Here is a 27,270-nt window from a genome sequence, read left to right on the forward strand (position 1 = left end):
GCTATGGGTGCAGCACTTAGTTGGCTACCATTAGGCCCTGGATCAAAGCCTAGTGGAGAGGATTGTCCTGGGTTCCCACACAAACCCCTAAGAGGGTCAGCTATGGAAATCTATCCCTTGGCAGGGAACCCTAGTTGACAGAAGACCCTGAAGATACAAATGCCAGGACCATGAGACCCTGACCCCAGGGGGAAGCTCTGAATCCCTTGCTCATTCTGAAGACCTCCCCATTACTGAACTCTTTATATATATATACCCAAAAAGGGATGGACTTGCAAACGTGACCTGGCCAGAGGCCTGAGTCACTGGAAGGACAGATCACTGCAGAATAGAGCTGTGGTAAGAAAAGTGAATACCTGGGAGGAAGTCAACCTGTCACACACACACACACACACACTCTACTTCAAAAAGAAGAATGAACAACTGGTGACAGCACACAATATGTGGTGGGCAAAGCACAGTCAAAATTCTAGAACTAAGCAGACTAGACACCACAATTTTGAAGAAAGTGTCTAAAAAAAACATAAGGAACACCTCCTCACCCTTTCCCAAGATGTGACGTAAATATCAGTTCAAATGAAGAAGTTTTGGGGAAGAAAGTTATGCAATGTCATACACTGAGAAGGGATTTAGAGAAAAATCAGTAGCCAAAGATATTTTAGGTCTTAATCAGAGCTAGAATAGAGGAGCACTTAAAAAGTGGTGACTGAATATTAACACCAAGAATATAGATAAAGTTCAGTGATGCATTTGAAAGGATTCTGAGCAGCTCCCTGGAGCCTCTTGGGAAAATTCTGCCACCAAGCCAAAAGGAGGATGGGGTGATTTTCAAGCTTCTGATAAAGTAATGTACTTTAATGTGTGTGTGTATATATATATTGTGACAGGGTCGGGCCAGATGGCTACAGGAGAGTGATAGAAGGCAGATATATTAGCCCCAGTTTGAGTAGGTCCCTTTTCCCTGGGTAAGGCAACAATCAGGAACTTTCTGGAAACAATTAAGACAAACAGACTGATTAGAACACCTGCAGCCAATCAAGAAGCTGCTAGAATCAATTAAGGCTGGCTAATCAGGGCACCTGAGTTTAAAAAGGACCTCACTTCAGTTTGTGGCGTGCGTGTAAGGAGCTGGGAGCAAGAGGCACTAGTAGCTGAGAGTGAGAATGTGTACTGTTGGAGGACTGAGGAGTACAAGCATTATCAGACACCAAGAGGAAGGTCCTATGGTGAGGATAAAGAAGGTGTTGGAAGGAGGCCATGGGGAAGTAGCCCAGGGAGTCGTAGCTGTCACACAGCTGTTCCAGGAGGCACTCTAGATAGCTGCATTGCACAGGGCCCTGGGCTGGAACCTAGAGTAGAGGGTGGGCCTGGGTTTTCCCCAAACCTCCTGTCAAGGTTCCTTCCCCACTCTGAACTCTAGGGTACAGATGTGTGGACCTGCATGAAAACCTCCTAAGCTTACTTTTACCAGCTTAGGTTAAAACTTCCCCAAACTATTTTACCTTTTGCCCTTGTACTTTATTGCTGCCACCACCAAACGTCTAACCGGTATATTACTGGGAAAGAGTCTGTTTGGAAACGTCTTTCCCCCCAAAATCCTCCCAACTCTTACACCCCCTTTCCTGGGAAAGGCTTGATAAAAATCCTCACCAATTTGCATAGGTGAACACAGACCCAAACCCTGGGATCTTAAGAATAATGAAAAAGCAATCAGATTCTTAAAAAAAGAATTTTAATAGAAGAAAAAATAAAAAGGATCACCTCTGTAAAATCAGGATGGTAAATATCTTATAGGCTAATTAGATTCAAAACAGAGAATCCCTCTAGGCAAAACCTTAAGTTACAAAAAGACACAAAAACAGGAATCTACATTCCATTCAGCACAGCTTCTTTTCTCAGTCATTTAAAGGAATCAGAATCTAACACATATCTAGCTAGATTACTTACTAAGTTCTAAGACTCCATTCCTGTTCTGTCCCCGGCAAAGGCATCACCCAGACAGACAGAGAGGCTTTGTTTTTCCCTCCCCCCAGCTTTTGAAAGTATCTTGTCTCTTCATTGGTCATTTTGGTCAGGTGCCAGCAAGGTTATCCTAGCTTCTTAACCCTTTACAGGTGAAAGGGTTTTTCCTCTGGCCAGGAGGGATTTTAAAGGTGTTTACCCTTCCCTTTATATTTATGACACCTCCCAACTGCTGGTCAGACACAGGAGGAGTTGACCTGGACTGTGGGTTCCTGAAAACAGCCAAACTGAGGGCTGCCGTGAATCTCCAAGGCGAGCAAATCCCCCAATAAGCACAAGACCCACCAAGGTAGAGGAGGAATTTTGTCAAAAATACATATACATACACACACACACACCCCCCCACTTTGGATTAGTCCAGGTTGCACCAAATGACAGGTGTTTTCAGAAAATGGTCTAGGAATTGATGCTTTCAGATGCCGCTAAAAGGTCTTCGCTCCCATTTCCTGCTTAAAATTACACAATGTGACACTGCTATTATTATTATTAATATACTCCACATAGTTTTCAGGAATAAATTCTAAACATTCATGCAAGTACTGCTTAATATACATTTGTTTTCCAAGTAGTTATGCCTTCCTCCTTCATTTTAAAATGGGAAAACAAATGAATAGATCCTCACCTCTGCTCCCTGAAAATACATTCAATCTGTTTTGTGGGATTCATCATCAAGTAAAATAGTGTATTAGGTGTATTTGTGCAAAAGCCACTTCTAATATTTGCAGTACATCTCTCAAAGTTCTCACTGAACTAAGAATACAGTTGTCCTGGAATCTCCAACAAAGAGTGCCTAAGACATCAGAAAACTACTGGAAACAGTAACAGAGTTGACAGGATGGGGTTGGAGATTATATAAACATAATATGATATAGTTCATTTCTAGTATGAGGTTCTTATCCTGTTGGTCACGATTCTCAGAAAGGCTGAAAACAGGTGTCAGAGTTTGCAACTACCTTGCCCTTTCCATATTGGTAAATGCTGGAGGGTTCACCAGCTAAATGGGTTGCGTGGCGGGGGGGGGGCGGGGGTCACACTAAGGAAAAGGCTAAGAACCACTGATTTATTGTATTGCTCTTGCAAAGTATTTTTCTTTTTCTGGATTTATAAAATGGTAAAAAGGCACCTATCCTAGAACTCGGGGCACACAGCCAATAATTACATACGCATACAATTAGATAGACTTCAGGAAACCTCACTCTCCTACAAGAAAAATTCCTGTTATAGTCCCATCAAACAGCAAATCACCTCAGGCCAAACCCTTCCATGTCCCTCCCCTTCCCAAAAAGCAGATATTTTCACTGTCCCCTGAAAGTGAGAGGGGACCCACGGGAGTGAATTTCAAAGTCAATGGGCCCACAGGAGGAATGCTTTGCCAGCAGCACCCTCTATTATACTGAGGGGTCTCCAGTTTGAGTACTATCACTGACAATATCTATAGCAATATAGCACTGGCAGAGAGGCGGTCTCTCAGATAGGCTGGTCCCAGGCCATTTAAAGCTTTACAAGTTGAAACCAGCCTCTTCACCTCTCCCCAGAAACTCACAGGTATCTAGTACAGACCAGAGAGCACAAACATCATGTTGGCCCAATAAGATGCTCCAATTATTCAAAAGCACCTGAGGAATTTAGGAGCAAAAATCCAACTGAAAGGCAATGGGACATGGGCTTGTAAGTCACTTAGACTCTCCTGAAAATCCCACCTTCAATTGCCACGAGTGGTCAGCAGCACCACAAGGGACCCAAATTTCTAAAAAGTTCAGTTCTCCCACTTAGCCACCAAATTCAGTGTCTGAATTTTCAAAGGAATTGAGCATTCTTGGCAAGGAGTTCTTTTGACAAACTGAGTATAAGTAATAGCAGGAGCTGCTGTGTGTTGGGCACATTTAAAAAAAAGGCCAAATTTTCAAGAGATGCTTAAGAGGGAACTAAGCTCTTTTGAAAATCTGACCCCCTCTGTGAATGCTGAGCACTTAAAACTCTGGGCCTGAGCAATCTGAAAAATCTGTCCCTACATAGGCAATCACCTTCTGGACCCATTCTAATTTCCGAATAGACTTAAGTTCTGGCCCACATGCATGTAGTGCATTGTAGTAATGTAACCCTGAAGCAACAAAGGCATAAATGACAATAGCAAGATCTCCTTTGAAAAGAGGTGGCCTTTTGACCAAGCATAGTTGGAAAACGCCTTCCTGGACACAGCTGCTACTTGATTATCTTAAATACAGTTGCTGGTGCAAATATACCCCAAAATTATGAACTGTGATCCCAAATAGTAGGCAAACATCAATCATGTAGGTTGATGACGTCTAGTGGTTTTTCCTAGCCTACCAGTCTCACCTCCATTTTATATGGATTCTGCCTCCACCAGATTGCTCTCATCCATGCCTCAATCTGCACCAGAGCCTCTGTTAGGCACACAATTGCTCTTGCTGGATTGTCTGATAATGATACACTATGCTAGCTGGTATCATATACTGAAGATACCCTATCCTATGCCTCCGAACTAACCCCTTAACTAGCCTCCCTATCTTCTGCCCCCTATACACAAGCTAAACCGCAGTGATGACAAGACAACCCTGTAGCACTCTTCACAAGACAGCTGATGTGGCATTCCTCAATACAACCTTCTGAGTCTTCTCAACCAGGAAAGAATGGAGCTTCTACCCAAGCATTATATGCTCATATCCAGAGGGGCATCAGTGGCACATCATGATGAGTAATTTTAAAGGCATCTTGGAAACCTAACACAGGCATGGGCACCTGATCATCATCTATTGCTGGGAGGAAATCATTGACCAAAACTGCAAATACAATTTTGTAACCAACTGACAAGGTTCAAGGACATCTGAAGTAAATAGTCAGACATGTCTCACCAAAACCATCCCAATTACCTAACCAAAAAGGGAAGATTGACTATCTGGCCACTTATGGGCCTGTTTTCAAAGTCCATGGACGATTTCTGAAGCAAAGGGCAGTTGTGAACCTTTTAAAGATGAAGGCATTCTGCCCTCCTAAATGACGTTCCCCACTGCCTTTGATAGCAGGACGGAAATTCATCCGAGACACAGATGCATTCTCCTCACACTAGCAGTACCTCAACAAGCCACACAGGCCAAAACTGAAGCAGTATCAAATATTTTATAGTAAATGTCAATTCTACTGCAAGCTAAAGTAAATGGATGGTTTCAACCCGGGATATAAAAAGAACATATTTTAGTGGCTCAGAGGGAAGGAGAAAGTAAAGGAGTGGGGAGAGTCTAGATAGATGGGGCAGCGTGAGTGAAAGAGTTACTCAACCCATTTGAAGAGTCTCAGGAGGGTAACAAAGAAGAAACCTAGACTGGAGAAGTAGAGTGAATGGCTGGCAAGGGAGGAAGTGAAAGGGAGAAGGGTCATTGAAGGAGGATGATGTAAATGTCAACTTGGACTGAGGTGTGGGATTCATCATCTCCAAAAGGACATTGACTTTTGGTATCACGCTGGATTAAGAAGGGTTGGAAATCGGCCACAGACCGGCAGTGGGAGAGCATATTCATAGATGGGCCCTACCAAATCCATGGCCATGAGAAACACGCCACAGACCATGAAATCTGGTCTTTTGTGTGCTTTTACCCTATACTACACAGATTTCACAGGGGAAGACCATCATTTCTCAAACTGGAGGTCCTGACCCAAAAGGGAGTTGTGGGGGTGGGGTCACAAGACTACTTTAGGGGGTCACAGTATTGCCACCCTTACTTCTGTGCTGACTTCAGAGCTGAGCGGCATACCATATCATGCAATCCTTACTTCTGCGCAGCTGCTAGCAGCAGCTTTCCTTCACAGCTGGGCTACCGGCCAGCAGCCGCCACTCTCCAGCTCCTCAGCTCGGAAGGCAGCGCCGCCTTCAGCAGAGGCGCAGAAGTAAGAGTAGCAGTACCGCAAACCTGCCTCCCCCCCACCCCCCCAACTCCTTTTTGGATCAAGACCCTTACAATTACACACTGTGAAATTTCAGATTTCAATAACTGTAATCCTGAAATTTACCATTTAAAAAAAAAAATCCCATGACTGTGAAATTGACCAAAATGGACCGGGAATTTGGTAGGCTCTATTTATAGAAAAGGACAGAAGGGACCGCTATGAATTCTCTAGCCTGACTTCCTGTATAACACAGGCCATAGGACTTCCCTGAATTAATTCCTATTTGAAGCAGAGTATCTTTTAGAAAAACATCCAGTCATGATTTATGGATTGCCACATGTGTGGACTGGCGAGTGTTGCTGGCAGTGCAGAAGTGGGACTCACTCTGACCCTACTTCACAAATGTCCCCAGTCACTGAACTAACAAACTCATACCCTTGCAAAAAGTGATGTGGAATTTTTTAACCACCACATGGGTCAGTGCCATATGTCTATATCACATATCACCTCAAACACTACCTGATCAGCCGCCCAGCTTTCAGTTTCCTCTTTAATCCTACCCTGAAGTGATTCTAAAGGCCACTGTAGTGTTGAAGGTGACACCCCTGGGAAGTGATATAAACATATGGCACTGACCACATGTGGTCATTAAAAATCTCCACATCACTTTGTGCAAGGGTAACAATATTAGCCCAAGTATCCTGGCCAAATTCCAATATATGGCATTACCCAGAATATAATTACCTACTGGCCAGCTTTCTAAGGCTTAATACATATTGTGGAAAATGGTTTGCACCGAAGGGCTATGAGTTAAACTCATCGCACTGTCAGCTGGGATAAAATTAGAGGAGAAACTACCCAACCATGTCAAATGTTTAAGCTTAAAGACCCTGAGTAGAATGAAACAAAAGAGGAAGGGATCCAGGGGTGCTTTAGCATAATCAAGCTGGCTCATGTTGCTGAAAGCACAGCTGGGATCTACAGCTCACTGCTGTAAGGGAAGTTGTAACTATATTCCCACCCCACCTTCAACAGTGGGTGTGCATGCACATTAAATTTCCATGACAGAAAGAAGAGAGGAAGGTGAAGAAATACACTGTAAAGTGTTGTTTTAAAATAAGATCCCTGTTCTACCCTAAAGAGCTCTCTTAAAAAACAGATTCTCCTCCAATATAAACCCGTTGCATGATATTCCAAAGCCTTTACTCGCAGTGCCAGCAGGATTGCAACGCATCTTTACCACTCTCTATTGGCCTGATCTTGGACCAGTTGAAATGGATGGTAAAACTCCTGTCAGTTTCAATGGGTGCAGGATCAATCCCTAAATATTTTGCATCCCAGGCAATGGGGAGGAAAGGCTTTGCCCCATCCCAGCATCTGTGTTACAGCAGCAATGTTCCATTGATTTCTCTCCAGCATGGCATCAAAATGGGACATCGAGAGTGTGCCACTCATACCTTTGGTGGTGCAGGAGGTGATCTTTTGCAATGACATACCTGCCACATTAAGCTTCAGTGAAGAAGTTGATAGGGTGTTTAGGGTGCTTTGCAATTTTAATACGCACTTGAATAAAAAGGACCCTTATTTTAGAATGCAAATGCAATTAATTATCAGCACTGGAGGTGTCAGGAAACCCTAGGCTTCCCAAACTGTTTGCCATTTTCTTCACCAAAATATTAAATCTTCTGCAGGCAGTGATGTTGTTCTTCATATTGCACCACCTAAAATAAATTAGCAATTAACAGGTCAAATTACTCCCTGATGGAATTCCACTATCGGCAATGGATGGATTTGGCCCATTGTATGTAAAGTATCAAAATGTTAATATATGAAAAACTGGTTAAAGTTCAAAATTAGAGATCGGTCAAAGGCACAAAATTGATCTGGATTTTGAACCTCTATACTTGATAGCAAGGATGTTTGGATCAGTTGTTTTGGTTCAACTGATTGTAGAACTTGATCAACAATGAATTTCAGATCCAAATTTAGTTTGGACTTCTGATCCCCTGAATGTTTCGCTGTATTTGAGGCCTGTCTGAATTAAAATCTAATGTGCCTTAAGTCTTAGAATTCATATATTGGTCTATACTTTTAATCACTTTGGCTCCCCCTCAAAAAATTCTGCACTTCTCCCATAGCTGGGTAGGCGATTGAAAGGGCGAGGAGGAGGAATTCTCTCCCCTCTCTTTGTCTTGGCTTACAGAATGTTGCTTCACCTCCTCGATTCCTTCCTCCATTAAAATGCATTCAAACATAATTAGTGTAACATTAAAAATGGAGGAAATTTTGTAATTGCCAGTTGTTCCGTAGCCATGGTTACATCAAAGATTTATACTGAGTGACTCCAGCCCAAGCACGCACAAGCAGTTAGCAGGAACAGCAGTAGGATAATGTTTGTGTGCATGTGCAGGTGCGCTGACGTGAATGTATGCCAAAAAAAAAAGGGGGTGGGGGGGGGGAGAAAGAGAGAGAATGAAGCCGAGAGACAAAGAGGGGGAAGAGAGAGAAACAGACCATTCGGTGACATTTAAGGTGCTAATATCGGGAAGTCAACCTTTAATTTGACAGCTTTTAGTGCTAGTTAATTTCACTCATCCAGACGAGGTGTAGGAAATTTGCAGCACCTTTAAATTATCACGTTTTTCCACACTGCCTGAGGCCTATGTGGAATACCTGAACCATACTCCCTCCCAGCCCTCTCCCCCCCACCAGGTTTTTTTTTTTTTTCAGGTCAGTTGAAGTAAAACTTTCATTCCCTTTCTCAGACAATTAATCTTTAGCTAATTGAAGCAGGAATACTGCAGGATGAGTTTCACTGGGGCCTGTAAATCTCATTTAGCAAAGTGAATTCCAGGCACATGCTGCACCTAATGATGTGACAGGTGGGCTGCACCGCAAGACAGCAGCCTCAGAAAAGTTGATTCTCATTAGACCCGTGGAGTCCTGCAGTCAGTTTTCTGATGGCTGAAGAACACTAATAGCATCTGTTTGCTACTGGGTGGGGTGGGGGAGGGGGGAGAGAGAAAGATGAGAGATGTGGGGGGATTCTATTAGTTTCTTTCATGAGTTAATAGCCTTGACTCCTGCCCAAAAAACCAGCAGGCCTGCCTCCCGCCATGAGATCCGTCTCCATTCTGCTGACTCCTAGAAGGTGCACCCTTTTTCTAATTAACTGGAATGGCTATGGAAAGCCAAGGAGGCCTTGTGTTGGGTGAACCAATTATTTTGAAGGGTATTAAGTCATCAGATTTACTTTTATCTTGATTGCATTGTGGAAATCGTGCATAATTAATGGTGGGAGCTTATTAGGAAAATGATTAGGCAAATTACACAGGTGTCGGATGCATTTTTAATGATAAATTTGCTAGAACAATCCTGCAATTCCATCTGTTCAGCTCATATCAAAATGTCACTCTGGAAGAAATTAATGGTGCAGAGTCGCACAAAGTTACTTGAGGCCTTGGATGCAGATTTATGTTTTAAAAAAGGAAAGTTAAAATTATCCTGCAATTTCCTAATAAATAGTTGATGTTACAGTTCAATAAATTACTTATTTAATCTTAAAAGAAAATGATAATCAGCTGGAAACTAAAAAGTGGAAAAAGTGTAAACCTCATTTTGTCAGTTTGATGTGTATGTAAATAAAAAATAACCATAAGACATAATTCTTTTCAGAGGGATGCTGACTACAGACAAACTGTCAGTATGAGAACACTTTGTGCCTGGAAATTCTTCCAAAATACCAAGGCCTGTCTATGCTAGTTCTAAGATCAATTCTATGGCCAAACCACTTCAGTCATTTGCACAGAACCTAACCTCAGACTGTGGAAATTTCCTTTTAGAAACTAAGCACTACCACAAATGTCACTATGTTCAAGTCCAAATGCAAGGCACATTGCTTTCCCCTTGTGTCTCCTACCACTACCATAAAATACATCAACTTACTAAAAATATGCAAACAAAACCCCACACATGCAATTTTTCCCTCCAAGAGTGTGTGTAATAGAAAGCAACATGGAAATGACTTAGTTTCCTTGATTAGTATTTTAACTCTGGAAGGTTGCAGGTACCACAGTGATGGACATGTTATAAGAAACTGAACAGCGTCATTTCCAGTAGGAGAGTCATTGTATTCTATTAGCTAGTGCCTAGCTTCTGAGGCAATACCATGACTCTTCGAAATAACACTTTTAGAGGGCAGTAGTCTCAGGATACCAGAGGGAAAAAACATAATAACTGCAGAGATAAAATATATATTGCCTACCAAAGAATACCAAGCCTAATGTGATGTCTGGAAGGATTTTGTAAACTGATTGGATCACTATAAGCATGCAATTAATGGTGATTGACTGTGTTTTCATGTATCATACTTATCATGGCAGCCATCTCCCCTAGGGTCAATAGGCAAGAGTGCCTAATAATGGGAGTTAAGAAACATGGGTTCTATTCCTGAACTGAATGCGGACTTGCAGAATGAACTTAAGGTGCAATTCTGGCCTGTGCCTCTAAGGTGCAGCATAGAACTCACAGCCAAGAGCATGGAGGACACTGGTGGCTTGAAGCCACTTTTGCATCCCCTAGATCCTGGACTGCTCTGGGGGCTGGCGGTGACCTTCAAGTAACTTAGATAGCCCTGGGGACCTTAGGGCTTGCAACAGGATCCTTGGAAAGCAGACTTATAGCTGTTTTCCACAGTGCCTGCAGGGGGAGAATGCTCCCTTGGCCAGATATGGGGCTTTTAGCATCCATTTACTCTCCAAGCCTTTTACTCAGCCTAATGGGGTCAGAGTGGGAGTGAGAATCTCACCCTTCATCTCTGCCAGCAATCTGTAAAATGGGGGTAATAATGCTCCCCTATCTTTGTGAAGTGCTTTCAGATCTATGGCTGAGAAGTGCTGCAAAAATGCAATGTGTTTATTATTTCCTATCCTGCTAAGGACTAATGGTACCGTCACTCCTGCCAACTCCCTCTATTGCCACTGTATGTAATAAATCTGAAACTGTAAACAATGTATTCTGCTGTCATACACTCACTAGTCCCCCCATACACAGCAAGGGGAATAGAATACAGGACTGTCTTCACTTTAAAGAGAGACCTCTAGAGCAGCTCCCATTGTGAGACTTATAGGCAGATCCACCAAAGAGTTGAGCTCTTTTAAAAAGGTATGGATGCTGATAATCTGGCTCTGACTTGAAGTGGGAAATGTTTTCAGAGAAAACACAAGGACACACAAGAACGTGTTGCAGGCTAGTGCTCCTCTCTATGCAGTTTGCTGCTGGTTGTTAGTTAACTCTCCTTGTATATCTTGGTTTTATTCCAAGAAAGTTGTTAGAACAATAGTACATTGCAGTTCAACACAGTGCCACCCAAACTACAGTAGCTAGTGCACTACTAGAGAATGTTTTAAGTAAATCTGAAGTTAGAGTCGTAACATTCCCCTGGTGTTATCTGAACTGGTGATCTGCTAGGTCACTCCAATCCTTGATTCTGGGAGCCAGCCTTACCCTGCTCTGCTGTGAGAACCCCCACTCCTGGGCTGTTCAGGCACAGCCTCTAGCATGTAAGCTGCTTCTTGGATTGTGCAACCAAATGACACTAGCCAATATCTCCAGTCCGAGACGAAACCGTAGGAACCTCCATCTTGCAGTGTCTAGTTATGTCTGCTGGACGCTGCAAGCTTATAGGAGTTAATCAATTTAACAAATAAATTGATATGCACCAGGCTCGTTATCCCAAGGGGAGTCTCTGACATGCTTCAAACCAAATGCACTGCTTCAGGTAGAACAAACAAATTTATTAACTACAAAGATAGATTAAGTGATTATAAGTCAAAACATAAGTCAGATTTGGTCAAGTGAAATAAAAGCAAAACGTATTCTAAGCTGATCTTAACACTTTCAGTGCCCTTACAAACTTAGATACTTCTCACCACAGGCTGGCTGGCTGCCCTTCAGCCAGACTCTCCCCTTTGATCAGCACTTCAATAGCTTGGTGGTGATGTCTGTAGATAGAGTTGGAAGAGAGGAAGAGCATGGCAAACGTTTCTGCCTTTTATCATGTCCTTTCTTCCCTCTTGGCCAGTGACTCTCAAACTTTTGTACTGGTGACCCCTTTCACAGAGCAAGCTTCTGAGTGTGACCCCCCCTTATAAATTAAAAACACTTTTAAATATATTGAATACCATTGTAAATCCTGGGGGCAAAGCGCGGTTTGGGGTGGAGGCTGACAGCTCACGACCCCCCATGTAATAACCTCATGACCTCCTGAGGGGTCCTGACTGCCAGTTTGAGAACCCCTGCTCTTGGCTTTGCCCCCCCCCCCCCCCCCGAGTCAGGTGAGCATTACCTCATCACAGTCCCAAACTGACCAAAGGAAGGGGGGTGACTCACTCAAGAGTCCAACAGATCCTGTTGTTGCCTAAGCCAGTGTCCTTTGTTCCTGTGAGGATGGGCTGGGTTTGCCCCATACATGCCCTGACGAGGTGTGAACTGTCCCTCTGCTTCTGGAGAGTTTTGCCTGGGCTTGTTTTAAGCCATGAGGACACATTTTCAGCCTCAGAACTATATACATGAAATTACAACCTATAACGTCACTATAACAACAATGTTCAGTGCATCATGAGCCTTCCGAAGACACCCGACATGACAAACTTTGCATTAGATACCACAGTTATATTGTAAGGATGAACATGGGGATGCTGGGTGTTCCCCCGAGGTACAGAATGTCACAAGCGTGTCCATCCATTCTGTATTTTAAGGGCTGTTCCTTTCCTGGTGCCTAATGTGCCATGACCCACATCCAATAAGGAGTTAGGAGCATTCAATCAGATAAAAAGCATGTTTTCAAGCAATCATTATCCAAAGGATCAAACACTGTGATACTAATACAAAATATTTTATTCATTATACAAAATCATGCGTGATGTTCCTGCAAAACTTATACTTAAATGTATACTGGTGAGCAAAATAGGGTCAGGTCAATGGCACAGTGTAACAAGGTACCCCTCACCTCCTTGTGTCTAGATCTGAGAAAGTAGCTCATGCGACGAGGTGCCCCACTTCTGCTCTCTGCTTGCTTTGTGATAGTTTTCTTCCAGTGACTTCCAGCCAGGTCTCCATTTACTACTCCTGTCTTAGGGTTTACCATGGGAGAATACTGTACTCTCCATGGCTACTTCACCCCCTCTAGTCTCTTGCTAGAGTTCTTACTCCAGGACAGGATCTCAGGACTTGCTCTTCCCCTAGACTGCCTCCATTTCCCTGTTGATGTCCCTCATCCCAGGAAGTGGCCAACCTCCTTCCCCTACAGCCCCTTTCAGCCTTTTGCCTTTATAGTGCTATCCCAGCCCTTCCCCAGCTTGGCTTAACTCTTAATTAACCCTGTCCTTCTCTCTGCAGGTGACACCAACTAACTTAATCAGCCTCCTGGGCTCTCATTAATCTTATCAGGGCTGATGTAGGGTACAAACCCTATCACACACAGCAAAGATAGAAACCTATCTGAACTAAATGAAATGGGTTAACACAAACATTTTAAGGCAAGAGTTGTATTCAAATCTTGTGGTCCTGAGCCAGAAATTGACATGAAATTTACAGCCCTATTTCATATCACTGTGACCTACGTCTAGAAGAGTCCACAATACTGCTCCTAAAGAGCCCATCTTTGCAGTACAAATAGAAAGAGAGGGCCCCTGTATGGGGAACCAACCAATGAGGAAAATCCCTATGTTTTAGATGATCAACCCTGGAACACAGAGGAGAATGTAACAGCTTTTCCTCTACAGCTGATTCCACGCCATCACCCACTCTCCTTCCCCACAGCTACTCTTGTGTATTCTTCTTACAGTTCTCTTTTAATTTCCAGAAAATAGATTAATAGGACAGTAGCTCCTAGAAGCTCCAACTGAGAGCAGGACTCCTTTGTGCTAGGCACTGTACTAACAGACTAATAGATAGCCTCTGTCCCAGAGAGCTCACAAGCTGGACGAGGCAAAAAGAGGGACAGAGATATGAACTGATTTGCCCAAAATCACCTAGGAAGTTAGTGGCAATAGGAATAAAACCCAAGTCTCAGAAATCTCAATGTTTTCCCCACTAGACCGCACCACTTCCTTGAATGTGTGTGGTCATCTGAACTGCAGTGTACAGTATTTTCCTATAACACTGTAAAAAATATTTTAAAATTAAACCTTTTTTCTCTTTTTCACAGCATCATCCAATTCTTTTTAAACCCTGCCACAGTAACTTATTCCTAATCCTTAACATAGATAACTAGCTCAAAACAAACAGGCCCTTTTGTAGGATTGACAGTATTACACTTTTATCATATCATAAGCTTGTAACTAATACGTGGACACTTTACAGGGATAAATTCTCTGAAAGAACATGGATGGTGCACACACAGAGCTATTATTTATTTATCAGGTTTTGTGAGCACATCTCCCACATAATGGTTTCAAAGTTTAGCCTTTAAAATGCAGAGCGAGCTAACATTTTAAGGCTTGGGACTCTTTTGCCCTGATCAGCTCTCATAAGATAACAAGCTGATTCATACATGTCTCAGAGGTGGTTTAAATTACGTATTTCTATTGAGCAGAATAGATGTGTGGCAACATTTTACATCAGAGGCTAATTACTTAAGATGGACACAAACCAAAACCACACATCCAAACACTCCTGAACTTTGGAATACTTTGAATATACAACTGTTCTTTGCTATCTAGGATTTTATATCTTGTCCATCACACTATAACCAGATGTATAGACACTCATATGATATAACTTTTTTTAACATTAGCTTTAATAAAATTTTTGTATCTGAGCACCTCTGATCTGCGTAGATATAGGGCTAAACTTTGAGATTGGATTCTATGTCTATCATGGGCCAAAACAAGACTCCTGATCCAAACTACCCCAAACTTTGGTAAAATGTTGGGTTTGACTTTGAACTTGACTGTGACTTATCTCCATCTCCACTAAATGCATCCTTTTATATACTCGGGTGAAGAGTGCCATAGGGATGTCTATAAACTCGATACATTATAGATAATAAAGATATGGCAGGTAGTAATTTTGTCTGATTTGTAGCCATGTGTATATTCCTGACACTTATCCAGAAAATCTTAATTATGACCTCATACTTCCCTCAGAAATGTGTAGTGCACCACAAAATTAGTGTGTGCACATGTCAACACAGAATATTTGCTAATGTTGCTAAGGCTATAAATAAGGGTTTGTGTTACACTGTGTGGGAGATAAATAGGTAGTGTGCTTCCTTCTCTGTTGGAGAAAGGAGTAGGTCCTTTATTAAGATTCCATGTCTGTCACAGTCAATACAAATGTGCTGCATTGGTGCAAAGGTATGAGGTGTCTCAGAACTTGGTGTTTCCTTGTTTTTAAGGGTTTGCACAGTCTGATGCCACACTTATCCAACATCAACTCCTCTCCAAAGTCATTTTTGTTAAAGGGCTAAGTCTAATGATATAAGATCCCATTGCACATGGCCCAGGCATGGGGACCGAGCTGGTTCCTGGTGAGGAGAGTGTTTCCCTGGTGAGGATATTAGGGAAACTCATCCCTGGGGAGTCCAACCCCAAGAAAGGTGAAGACGACAAGACCTTACTAGCCTGCACATAGGGAGAGCAACTTCCAAGCAAGGGAGCAGGGGTGGGGGCGGGATGCCTACCAGGGAGTAAATCCTTTCCACCTGTCCCTCCCCCAGTCACATTTGCCCCCATCATTAATATTTAGAGGGTTTTCTGCAGTATTGGGGTAACCTGGCAGTCTTTAACTCCCCTCCTGACACTTTGGGCAAAGGACTATTTTTTTTCTTATATCATCACCATTTCCATAGTATCTGAGCACCATGCAATCTTTAATGTATTTATCTTCACAAATCCTTGTGACATAAAATGGGCACAATCCCTACAAGTGGAAAACTGAGCTAAAGAGTGGTTAAATGACTTGCTCAAGGTCATTTAGGAAATCTATAGGAGAGCAGGGCCCTCAGCCCAGATGTCCCAAACCCAAGACCATACTTCCACTTCTTTAGAGGCAGAGGGCAAAGAGTAAGTAGGCCCAACCTTCCTCAGTTTTCCAGGTATCTGTATTTCAGGGAGGCTGCTGTCCCTACTGTGACAAAGTTCCTCCTCTGCCTTGGTGGGTCCTGCACTTATTGGCAGATTTGCTCGCCTCAGAGATTCCTGGAAGCCCTCAGTTTGGCCACTTTGGCTAGTGGCTCAAACCTGCCGTTCACTCAGCTAACCTCATCACTGGCCAGCATGGGGAAACGGAAGGAGAACAATCCCCACAGTCTCTGCTGATCCACCTAGTGGGGCTGGGGAGAGGCCAGGGACCTTCCCCTCTGGTGGGACCCACAGTCCAGGACAACTCCTCCTGTATCCAATAGGGAGTTGGGAGGAACCCAGTCCCACCCTCTACTCCAGGTTCCAGCCCAGGGCCCCATGGATCACAGCTGTCTATAGGGTTTTGTGTAACATCTGTGTGACAGCTACAACTCCCTGGGCTACTTCCCCATGGCCTCCTCCCAACACCTTCTTTAGCCTCACCACAGAACCTTCCTCCTGATGCCAGATAGCTTTTGTACTCCTCAGTCCTCCAGCAGCATGTCCTCGTCTTCTTGCTCCTGGCACGCATGCACCTTAGTAACTGAAGTGAGGTCCTTTACAAAACCAGGTGCCCTGATTAGCCTGCCTGTCCTAACTGATTCTAGTAGCTTCTTAATTGGCTCCAGGTGTCCTAATTAGCCTGCCTTAATTGGTTCCAGCAACTTCCTGATTGATCTGGAACCACCCGTTACCTTACCCAGGGAAAAGGGACCCGCTTAACCTGGGACCAATATCTCTCCCTTTGAGCACTCTCCTACTGCCCTCTGGCCTGGAGGGAGGGAGCGTGCAAGCGAACGCACGCACGCACGCACGCACGCATGCACGCACGCACGCTGTTGCTCCTGCTAGGCCCTGGGCTCTCCCTGCTGTTGCTGCTCCAGCTGCTCCCCCTGGCGGGGCCAAACACCACCCCCTCCTTCTCTGCTACCTGGTTGCTGGCCAGCTGCCGGATCCCCCCACCCTCGGTTGCTGCTACTACTCTAACTACAACCCGGTGGGGGCGGGGGTGCCTGCTGGCCTGCTCCCCAGAGGAGGGGAGTGAGGGACCCCAGCCCCAGCCATTACTGCTGCAGACGCCACCACCACCTGAGGGGTCCTTTCTGCCTGCCTGGACCACCAGACTGCCTGCTGGAGCTGCTGTTGTGGTTGCTGCAGAGGAGCTGCTGGAACCCCAGGGAGGAGAAGAAGAGGACCATTTGCTGCTGCGGGAGTGCACAGAGACTCTGTAGACCACTGTGGAGGGGGCTCTCAAAGACTGAGTAACTTTCGAACTGTGTTCTTATGGTGGGGGTTTTGACTGTGTTTGTGGGGATACACAGGGTGTGGCGTGGAGCCTGGTCCATCCATGTCCCCCCCCAACTGCCACCACCACCATCACTGCCCTCTCCACTGCCCCCAGTGGACACTTACCATCTGCCTCAAGCTCCTGCCTCTGGGACTCAGCTGTTCCCCTGGCTTGACATACCCTTTTACCACCTTTTGGGCCTGAAGCAGCAGCCAGCCCAAACTGACTTTTGCAAGCGCACGTTCCCCACCCTTGGACTGACACCCCCCCCCCCAGCTTTGCTCCTTGCTACCTGCCCCATTTGCCCCTTGAAGTCTTTTGCCCTCCCCTTTGCCCTAGCCCCCCTTACTAGCTTCAGTTTGTTTGCCTGCCCCGCCCTTTTCCCTCTGCAGCTTTCGTTTGTTTGCACCGCCCCAGTCTCTGAAGCGAGCCCCTTTGCTCCCTGTCCTACCTCCAGCCTGCTTAGCCTATCGCTCCGTGTGCCCATGCCCCACCATGTGCCCATGCCCCTCCCCATTTCAGTTTAAACCCCTTTTCACTGCACCCCCCAATGCTGTTGTATTCCCCCCTCCTAGATGTACTCCAGCAGGGGAGTACATCTAGAGGAGCCGGAAACCCTCCCCGTGTTGGTGACCACCCCTCCCCCCCAAGTCCTTGATTGCCCCTCCATCCAGCCCCCGCTTTTGGCACCCTCCTCCCCTGCCTGCAGCCTAGCAGGGAGGAGTGATCAACCTGCTTCCCCTTTTTCCCCCCTCCCTCCCTGCTCATTATGGCAGGAGGCATGGCGCTTGGGGCCCCTCCAGCAGATCCAGCTGCCCCACCCCCGCCTGTCGTCCCGTCACCCCCCCAAGCCTCTACCTCCGCCGCCACAGCTGAACCACCTGCTAATGCCCCGCTGGGGCACCGGCAGCGGCAGACACCGGGGTGACCTCCACTGCTGCCATGTCCCTTGCCCCCTCCGACTCTGGGGAAGCCCCCTGCAGCGGGCAGGAAGGGCCAGGGTAAACAGAAGGGGAAGGGCCCCACTAAAAAGACCAAGCCCTCCATGGCAGGGGCTGCCCCCACTGCCATGGCCCAGCCACCGGCCATGGCAGCCCTCCCCACTGTTCTCTCCACCAGCTCTGCGGGTGTCCCTCCCCCGGCCCCCAGGGCATACGCCCAGGTGGCAGCAGCCCCCCCGCCTGCCGCTATGTCATCTCTCCCACCCACCGCCTCCGCTACCATCTATAGCAGCCGGGGTCCCTTCCCGACCTTGACCAGGAAGCACAGCGTCCGTTGCCTCCTGGTACTCCCCTCGCCCCACGTGGAGACCTACGTGTGGTAGTTGGCGAGGGTGGTGGGGCCCACGGCCATTGTGGCGCCCTCCAAAATGTATGGAAAGCTAGTATTCTTCTTAGCATCGGAGGCTGCCGCCCAGGAGGCGGTGGAGAAGGGCCTGGCGGTGGGGGGCGTGTTCGTCTCTCTGGAGCAGCTGGAAGACCTGGGCGTCTGACTGGTCCTGACTTCCGTCCCTCCCTTCCTTCCCAATGCCGCCCTATTACCCACCCTTTCTACCCTGGGGAAGCCCATTTCTGTAGTAAGCCCTTTCCCACTGGGCTGCAAAGACCCCGCCCTCCGTCACGTTCTCTCATTCCACTGGCAAGTGCAGCTTCAACTGCCGCTGGTGGCACATGGCAGAGAGGCGCTCGAGGGGTCATTCTTGGTCCCCGACCAGGGGCCCGTTACTGGGTGGATTATTCTACGTGGGATGCACGGTGCTACCTCGGCCGGATCATAGGGCATGTCTGGAGGGACTGCCCCCTGGCCCAGCAAGGAGGGGCATCCGGGACCCCCGAGCCCTGGCAGGGTGCTGGCCCCATCATTGCCAGCATCTCTAGCTGCCCGGTGCCCGGAGCCACCCCTCCTCCTCCCTCGCTCCTGCTCTGGCCCATGGGGCACCTCCCCCACTATGTCCAGATAAGCAGCAGAGCCCCACCTCCACTGCTTGCAATCTGGCGGGGCCTGTGGAGGAGGGTGCGCCTGGGATACCGCCAGGCATAGGAGAGGGCCCGCCCCAAGGAGAATCTTCCCTCCCTTGTGTTGCCCCACAGTTACGTCCCCGAGCCATCGCCCCTGCCCCCAGACCCAACCCCAGTTAGCCAGCCCACAGATGATGCCATGGAGGGCTGGGCCCTAGTACAGGGGAAGTGGGGCAAGCAGAAGGCTCGAGCTCCGCTCCTTCCATCTGATGCGGAGGCCCCCCGGAAGACCAGGAAGGGGGGCACCGATGCTGAGCCTTCTCCCCAGCCCACGGGTGTATTCCATCCACCTGTGTCAGCTGGGGAAGACGTGGAAGCATTGGGAGAAGCACTGCCCCTCCACTGGAGTCCCTTCCCATGGAGGCCCCCAATGGAGCCCCTCCCGCCCTGTTGACATCTGAAGCCCCTGCGAGCCCTGCGGTGAGCGTTGCTTCGGGTGCTGGCGGGGAGAACCCCGAGGTGGTGGAAGGTGATCTCCCTTCCATCTATGAGGAGATTGAGGCCCTGGGTCTGACCCAGGTCACCCAGGGGGAGGACGACCCTATGCCAGTGGGCCTCGATCTGGGCAACCTCGCCCTGGCTCCCATTCGCCCATACTCCCTCCCCCTAACTGCTGCTTCTGCTCCCACCTCCGAGGGTCCCCTGGGCTCCTCCATCTGCCCGGCCGCAGGTGACACACCACTGACGGCCACCGAGCCTACTGAGTTGACGGCCAGTTCAGTGTATCCCTTGTAGGTGTGAGGCAATTGACCTCCTTCCCAGGCGGGGACCCCACTGCAGACTGTCCACCTCCCGATGCTGTGGCTGCCACACCTGCCATAGATCCTGAGCCCGGCATCATTGAGGGGCCCCTTTCCACCCTCCAGATCCCTGAGCCGAACCGGGAGGGACCGCCTCCCAGCAGCCCAGCTATTGGGGCTCAGGATCCTGCCTCCGCCCCTCTCCCTGACTCTGCTCCTGACCCCTGCCTTGCCCCTGATGCCAACCCCGTCCTTATCCTCTCCACCTCCCGTGATGTCACTGATGCCCCTTGGGCCGTCACCTCCTCTTTCCCATAGGACAGCCCCCAGGGTGCGGCCTTCGTATTTCCCTGTCCTGACCCTCTAGGGGCTGCTATCTTCCCTCCACCGCCCCCTACTGAGCCAGGGTTTGAGGTGGGCTACATGGCGCCGGCCCATTGGGCACCATGTCGGGGGTCCGCCCCTTGTCTACCCATCTCCGTGGGCCACGGGGCTGTGTCAGAGGCCCCTCCGTAGGATAGCCTGGGGCCAGTGACCCTGGCCCCCCATACGCTGCGAGAGGTGCTGCGGGAGTTCCTTGAAGATGTCTGCAGCTCCCGTAATAAGGTGCAGCTCACTCTCCAGCAATGGGGGGATTTTCATCAAATCCTCCGGGCTGCGAGGGCCTACATGGGGGAGGGTAAAAGGACTGGGAAGCAGGCCGCTATGGCCTAGCAGCCAGTCCACCTCTTCCATGACTCCTTACTCACCTACAGAGTAGGTCACGGTTTCTTGCATGGCCTGACGGGGGCCGTGAGCAACCCTGCCGGCGAGGATCCCCCCCAGCCCTCGTCATGGCACCCATCACTTTCACAACATTGAACACCCGGAGCTGTAGGATGGGTCTCCACAGGAGCCAGGTGCTCTCCTTCCTTCGGGAAGGGGGGTACTCTGTGGTTTTCCTGCAGGAGACCCATATGGATCCGGCCGCCGAACACAGCTGGCGGCTGGAATGGGGGAACAGGGTCTACTTTAGCCATCTCGCAGTTCATACGGCTGGAGTGGCGACCCTCTTCTCCCCCAACCTATGGCTTGAGGTGCTCGGGGTGGCCGAGACTGTGCCGGGCCGCCTGCTGCACCTCCAGGTCCATATGGAGGGGCTAGTGGTCAACTTCATTAACGTCTATGCCCCGACATTGGGTTCGGAGCGGCTGCGTTTCTATCAGCAGGCCGGCCTTCCTCGGCACCTTGGATCCTTGTGAGTGCCTGGTCCTGGGCGTGGACTTTAACACCACCCTCAAGGAGAGGGACCGTTTGGAGAACGAGCAATGCCCGGCCACCGCGGACTTCCTCCGGGAGATAGTCGAACATCACTCCCTGGTGGACGTCTGGCGCGACCTCCACCCGGATGACATCTCGACATTCACCTTTGTCCAGGTGGAAGCCCATCAGTTGCACCACTCCCGGTTGGACTGCATCTATTTATCATGTTTCCACCTTTCATAGGCCCACTCCTCCAGCATTCGGCCAGCCCCATTTTCTGATCATCATTTAGCCACCGTGACGGCCTCTCTCTCTGCGCAGAGAGGCCGGGGCCGGCCTATTGGCACTTCAACAACAGCTTGTTGGAGGATGTGGGCTTCGTGGCGTCCTTCTAGGAATTCTGGCTAGCCTGGCGAGGGCAGGCGTGCCTTTCCCTTGGTATGGCGCTGGTGGAACCTGGGAAAGGTGCGCACCTGGCTCTTCTGCTGTGACTACACCCGGGGCGCCAGCAGACGGAGGGATGCGGTGATACAGCAGTTGGAACGGGAGGTCTTAGAGCTGGAGGGGCCTCTGGCCACCAGCCCCGAGGAACCATCCCTCTGTGGAGCGTGTCAGGAGAAGTGGGAGGAGCTCCGGACCCTCTAAGACCATCGGGCCCAGGGTGCCTTTTTTCAATCCTGCATCCATCTCCTTTAGGAGATGGATCGTGGCTCCCGCTTCTTCTATGCCCTGGAGAAAAGGAGAGGGGCCAAGAAGCACGTCCCCTGCCTTCTGGCAGAGGATGGCACCCCCCTCACAGATCTGGCGGAGATGTGCAGGAGGGCCAGGGCCTTCTACACAGGCCTTTTATCCCCAGATCTGACCGATCCTAACGCTTGCAGAGTGCTCTGGGACAAACTCCCTATGGTCAGTGCGGGCAACCGAGACTGGCTAGAGCTGCCTCTCACTCTGGCCGAGTTCTCGGAAGCCGTCTGCTGCATGCCCACCAATAAATCTCCGGGCATGGACGGGGCTGACCATGGAGTTCTACCGTGTGTTCTGGGATTTCCTTGGCCCAGACCTAGTCACCGTCTGGGCCGAGTCCTTGCAGAACGGGGTTCTCCTTCTTTCATGCAGGCGATCCGTGCTCGCCTTATTGCCGAAGAAGGGGGACCTCCGCGATTTACAAAATTGGCATCCCATCTCACTTCTCAGCACGGACTACACAGTCGTAGTGAAAGCCATCTCGCTGTGGCTAGGGTCCGTGCTGGTGGATGTGATCCACCCAGACCAGACCTATACTGTCCCAGGCCGCACCATCTTTGACAACCTGTATCTGGTCCGGGACCTCTTGGAGCTCAGGTGTAGGGATGGTCTGTCGTTTGCCCTCCTGTCCCTGGATTAGGACCACGGGTATCTCCTAAGCACTCTGTGAGCATTTGACTTCAGACCCCAGTTTGTGGGTTTTCTCCAGGTGCTGTACGCCTCTGCAGAGTGTCTGGTCAGGCTCAACTGGACCCTGACTGAGCCGGTCAGCTTCGGGCGAGGAGTACGGCAGGGGTGCCCCCTCTTGGGCCAGCTGAACACTCTGGCAATCGAGCCCTTCCTCTGTCTCCTCCATAGGAGGTTGATGGGGTTGGTGCTGCGAGAGCTGGAGCTGTGGCTGGTCCTGTTGGCATATGCCAATGATGTGCTCCTTATGGTCCAGGACCTGGCACATGTGGAGGCTTGCCAGGCCATCTATTCAGCAGCCTCCTCGCCCAGGTCAACTGGGTCAAGAGCTCTGGCCTGGTGGTAGGGGATGGGTGGCAGGAGAGCTCCCTCCCACCCATGCTTCAGGCCATCCAGTGGAGCGTGGGGCTGCTGCTCTATCTTGGCATTTACCTTTCTGCCACGCATCCATCTCCATCGGAGAACTGGCATGGTTAGAGGGAAGGGTGACACAGAGGCTCCAGAAATGGACAGGACTACTCCGGTGCCTCTCCATTCGAGGGAGAGCACTGGTGCTTAATCAACTAATCCTGTCCATGCTCTGGTACTGGCTCAACACCCTGGTCCTTGCCCCGAGTTTCCTGGCCCACCTCTGGACATCGATTCTGGAGTTCTCCTGGTCAGGACTGAACTGGGTCTCTGCAGGGATTCTCCATCTACCCCTGGAGGAGGGAGGGCAGGACCAGAAGTGTCTACACACTCCAGTCCATGTCTTCTGCCTCCACGCCCTGCAGAGGCTCCTTTATGGTGCAGGTGGTCTGGCATGGAGCATACTGGCACATGCCTTCCTGCACCGCTTCTGAGGGCTCCGATATGACTGGCAGGTCTTTTGTCTCCATCCAAGAGGTCTTCCGCAAGACCTCTCTGGGCTGCCGGTCTTCTACCAGGACCTCCTCCGGACCTGGAAACTGTTCTCAGTGACCAAGTCCGTGGCGGCCACCATGGGGGCAGAACTCATGGATCCCCTGCTACACAACCCCCAGCTCCATGTGCAGGTGGCAGAGTCCCCCTCGGTGTGCTAGAGGTTGGTCTTGGCAGAAGTCACCAGAGTCAGAAACCTCCTGGACTATGACCAGGGAGACTGGCTGGATCCCCTGACACTCTTTCAGTGCATGGGGCTCTCCAGGCCTCGTACTCCCCGGCATGTACTTCAGGAGGTGAGGGCCGCTTTGCCGCTCGCTGCTCGGGTTTACCTCGATAGGGTCCTGCGAGAGGGCACACCGACCGACACCACCCCCTACCCACCGTGAGCCAGCTGCACAATTTGCAGCTGGTACACTTCCAGATCGTGCCAAGGAAACACCTATATGCGCTCGTGCTCCACACCCTTCACGTCCTCACCCTCGTGTCCTGCCCTAACACAAAGTGGTGGGACCTCCTGCCACCTCTAGAGGGTGAGGAGCCCTGGTGGGCCAGCCTATACTCCATGCTGGTCCTGAGGCCCTCTGGGGATATCAGTTGGCAGCTCCTTCATGGGTCCATGAGCACCGGTGTGTATTTGGCACGGTTTACCCCTATCCCGGACACCTGCCCCTTCTGCGGCATGAGGAAGACCCTGGCGCACGTTTACTTGGAGTGTGCCAGGTTGCAGCCCCTATTCCACCTCCTCACAAATATTTTGTTACGTTTCTGGCTACACTTTTCCCCTCACCTCCTTATCTATGCACTCCCTATCCGTAGCCCCACAAAGCCTCAGGACCTCCTGGTCAACCTCCTCCTGGTCCTGGCTAAAATGGCCATCTATAAAACCAGGGAGAGGAGGTTGGCCGATGGAGACTCCTGTGACTGTGGGGACTATTTCTGATCCTCCGTCTGTTCACGCATCCGGGCAGAGTTCCTCTGGGCAGCGTCCACCGACTCCCTTGATGCCTTCAAGGAGCAGTGGGTGCTGTCTGAGGTTCTCGCTCGGTGTCCCCATCAGGTTTCCTTCGTTTGACCCTTTGACCGCACTCCTGTTCCTGTTATTTTATTAGTTGTCCCCCAAAATCACTTGGCTTCCAGGTCCTGTGGATCCCCCCCTTAGGCTGGGGGGGGAGGACTCTTTAGAAGTGGGCAGGCAGAAGCCCACTTCCTGGATCCCAATAGGGTCAATCTCCTGTAGCCATCTGGCCTGACCCTGTCACACTTCACTAGAGCTACAAAACAGCCTGTTGGCTCAGACTGTTGGCCATAGTTGTGGGGGAGAAGCGGGGCTTTAATAGTCTCTATTAGGGAGATCCTTGCCCATACTCCTAGAACCAAGCCAATAAAAGACCATGTTTCTGTTTCACCCAGTTTAATCAAAAAGGTAGGTTAGAGGCACCTATGTGTTTTAGCTGCAGGACAGAATCTATAGCTGATTTTCTCTCCTTCTAGTGTAAATGAACATTTGAGTTTATATGACTCAGCCTTTTACATTTATTAGCAGATCAAATAAAATATATGCAGTACAGAATGGAATTATTCATTTTGCCCCAGTCCTACCTCTTTTTACTGAAGCTCAAAAAACTTGGGAGAAACCTGCCTAGCCAGCATGCTTGCTTCTTTGGAAAGAAAAAAGCATAAAACAATCTTGCAAGTTCCCTTAGCAGATCAGATTGGGATAAGCTCAGCAAGACCATCGAATGGAGAGAAAAGGAAGGCTTAAAAGTTAGATATTTTGAAAATAAAATGTTTTGGGAGCTCATTTCCCCTCACCCCCCCCCATACAACTTTCAAACTAGTGCTGAGCATTCAGCACCTGTATCCATATTTGGGCCTCTAAATAAGTGACCCGAAATCAAGGGGAGTTATGGGTGTTCAGCAACTCTGAAAAATAGGCCAATTATTTAGGTGCCTAAATATGAACTCAGAAGCCTAGTTTTATGCACCTAATTTTGAAAAAAAATTGGTCTAAGTAGATCAACACTTTTACTCACAAAAATCTTAGGAAATGAATGACAAGTCTTACCATTGTAATCATTGGCCATGCACCATTTAGCCTCCATTTACATTAGTTCTTTCTAGGACAACGTGAGATTTTGCTTTCAGTGAATGCCTCAGTAATAGAGTTTGGCCATAGGAAAAGTGGTCAAAATGGAAAGGACTTGAAAGTTGTGCAATGATGGGGACCATACTGCTGGATTAAAGCCCTTGTTAAAGTATATTTCACATTGCCTGCACCGTCTGTGTCAGTCACACTAAGAAAGGAAAGGGAAAGTATTTAGTAAAATCTTATTAGTTTATAATCTCCAAGGGCACTCTTCCCAGCATATTGGGGGTCCCTCAGATGTGAGAGGAGGCTTCTCTTGAATTTGTTTGTTGCCAGATAAGGCCCCAGGAGAGCTGTTTGAAATTCCATTTAATTAAAATATGTTGTTTTGTCAATATCAAAATTATTTTGAACAGACATATCAGTTTTGATAAAGTTTTTGTTAGGAAGGTTTATAAGAGAGAGATTCAGATTCTGTAATCTGCCTCATGCACTAGTCTAGGATGTGATAGACCCTAGCCCAAGTTCCTGCTCTGCCTGGTTCAGAGTGATCTGGGACATAGGTGCTGGAACTAGGGGTGCTTCCTCACCCCTGGCTTGAAGTGGTTTCCATTATATACAGGGTTTATAGTTTGGTTCAATGGCTCTCAGCACCCCCACTATAAAAATTGTCCCAGCACCTCTGATCTGGGATGTAAAACTCTGCTCTGAAGCAGGCAGAATAAGGATTTGAACACAGGGCTCCCACATCCCAGGCCACTGCCCTAAGCTCCAGGACAGATACACCTCTTCCTGAACCAAAAAGCTCAGCTTTTGATCTCAAAACTGACATTTCAACCCAGTTCTATTTTTATGAAAATGTTTTAAAAGTTTTGTTTTAGTTCCAAGCTGGAATTAAAATTTTGTTTGAAACCTCAAAAATTGCAGCGAAATGGTATTGTTGCCCTTCGGCTAGCTCTAGCCCGAAGGGGCCCTAGGCTGCGTGGAACATGTCAGGGAAAGTTGTTAGTCAGAGCTCCAAGCTGTTGTAATCAAAGCAGCACATACATTTTAGGTTCTGTCAAGGAACAGCACAGTAGGGTCTTATCTGACAAACTGGGAGGAACGAGGGGAAAGCAGATGACCAATCTGGCAATAAAAATCAATACAAAGTTATGCCAGAGCAAGACATTCAGCCTAACTGCTTGACACATTTCGGAGACAGAAAATGTGACAGCTAGTATGCCTGTGGGAGGAAGCCTCTCTGAACCCAGAGATTTTCCACAGCTTCTGTCACTGGTATAGAACGCTGAAGCTCTGTTTGTTTGGCATCTCCCACAGTCGCCAACCTCAGAAATTCCTCACCAGTTTGGTCAATGTTGTTGGGTTTTTTTTGATAATTAATGTTTATATGAATATCCTAAAGGGGCTCACAGGCTTTATGATGGGCATATTCTTATAAAGTGAAAAACAAAAATGGAATATTTTTGACTTGAAGACTAGGGTGATTTTGCCTGAGGGGAATAAAAATAGA

The 27,270-nt window shown here is 48.3% G+C and overlaps 1 long non-coding RNA gene across 4 annotated transcripts in view; it reads right to left on the bottom strand.

Moving 5' to 3' along the window:
* The window catches only part of LOC122464398, a 38,067-nt gene extending 21,457 nt beyond the window's left edge, over nucleotides 1-16,610 (bottom strand). The window contains exon 1 of one of the 4 annotated variants that reach the window (XR_006288380.1): nucleotides 16,494-16,600. This is a non-coding gene — a long non-coding RNA (uncharacterized LOC122464398). Of the gene's footprint in view, nucleotides 1-1,947; nucleotides 1,997-12,934; nucleotides 13,248-16,493 lie in introns of those variants that run through there. The other 3 variants (XR_006288369.1, XR_006288379.1, XR_006288378.1) reach the window with 3 other exon arrangements.
* Between the last annotated feature and the right edge of the window lie 10,660 nt (nucleotides 16,611-27,270).

This window comes from Chelonia mydas, chromosome 1, assembly GCF_015237465.2.
Source record: "Chelonia mydas isolate rCheMyd1 chromosome 1, rCheMyd1.pri.v2, whole genome shotgun sequence".
Classification (NCBI taxonomy): domain Eukaryota; kingdom Metazoa; phylum Chordata; order Testudines; family Cheloniidae; genus Chelonia; species Chelonia mydas.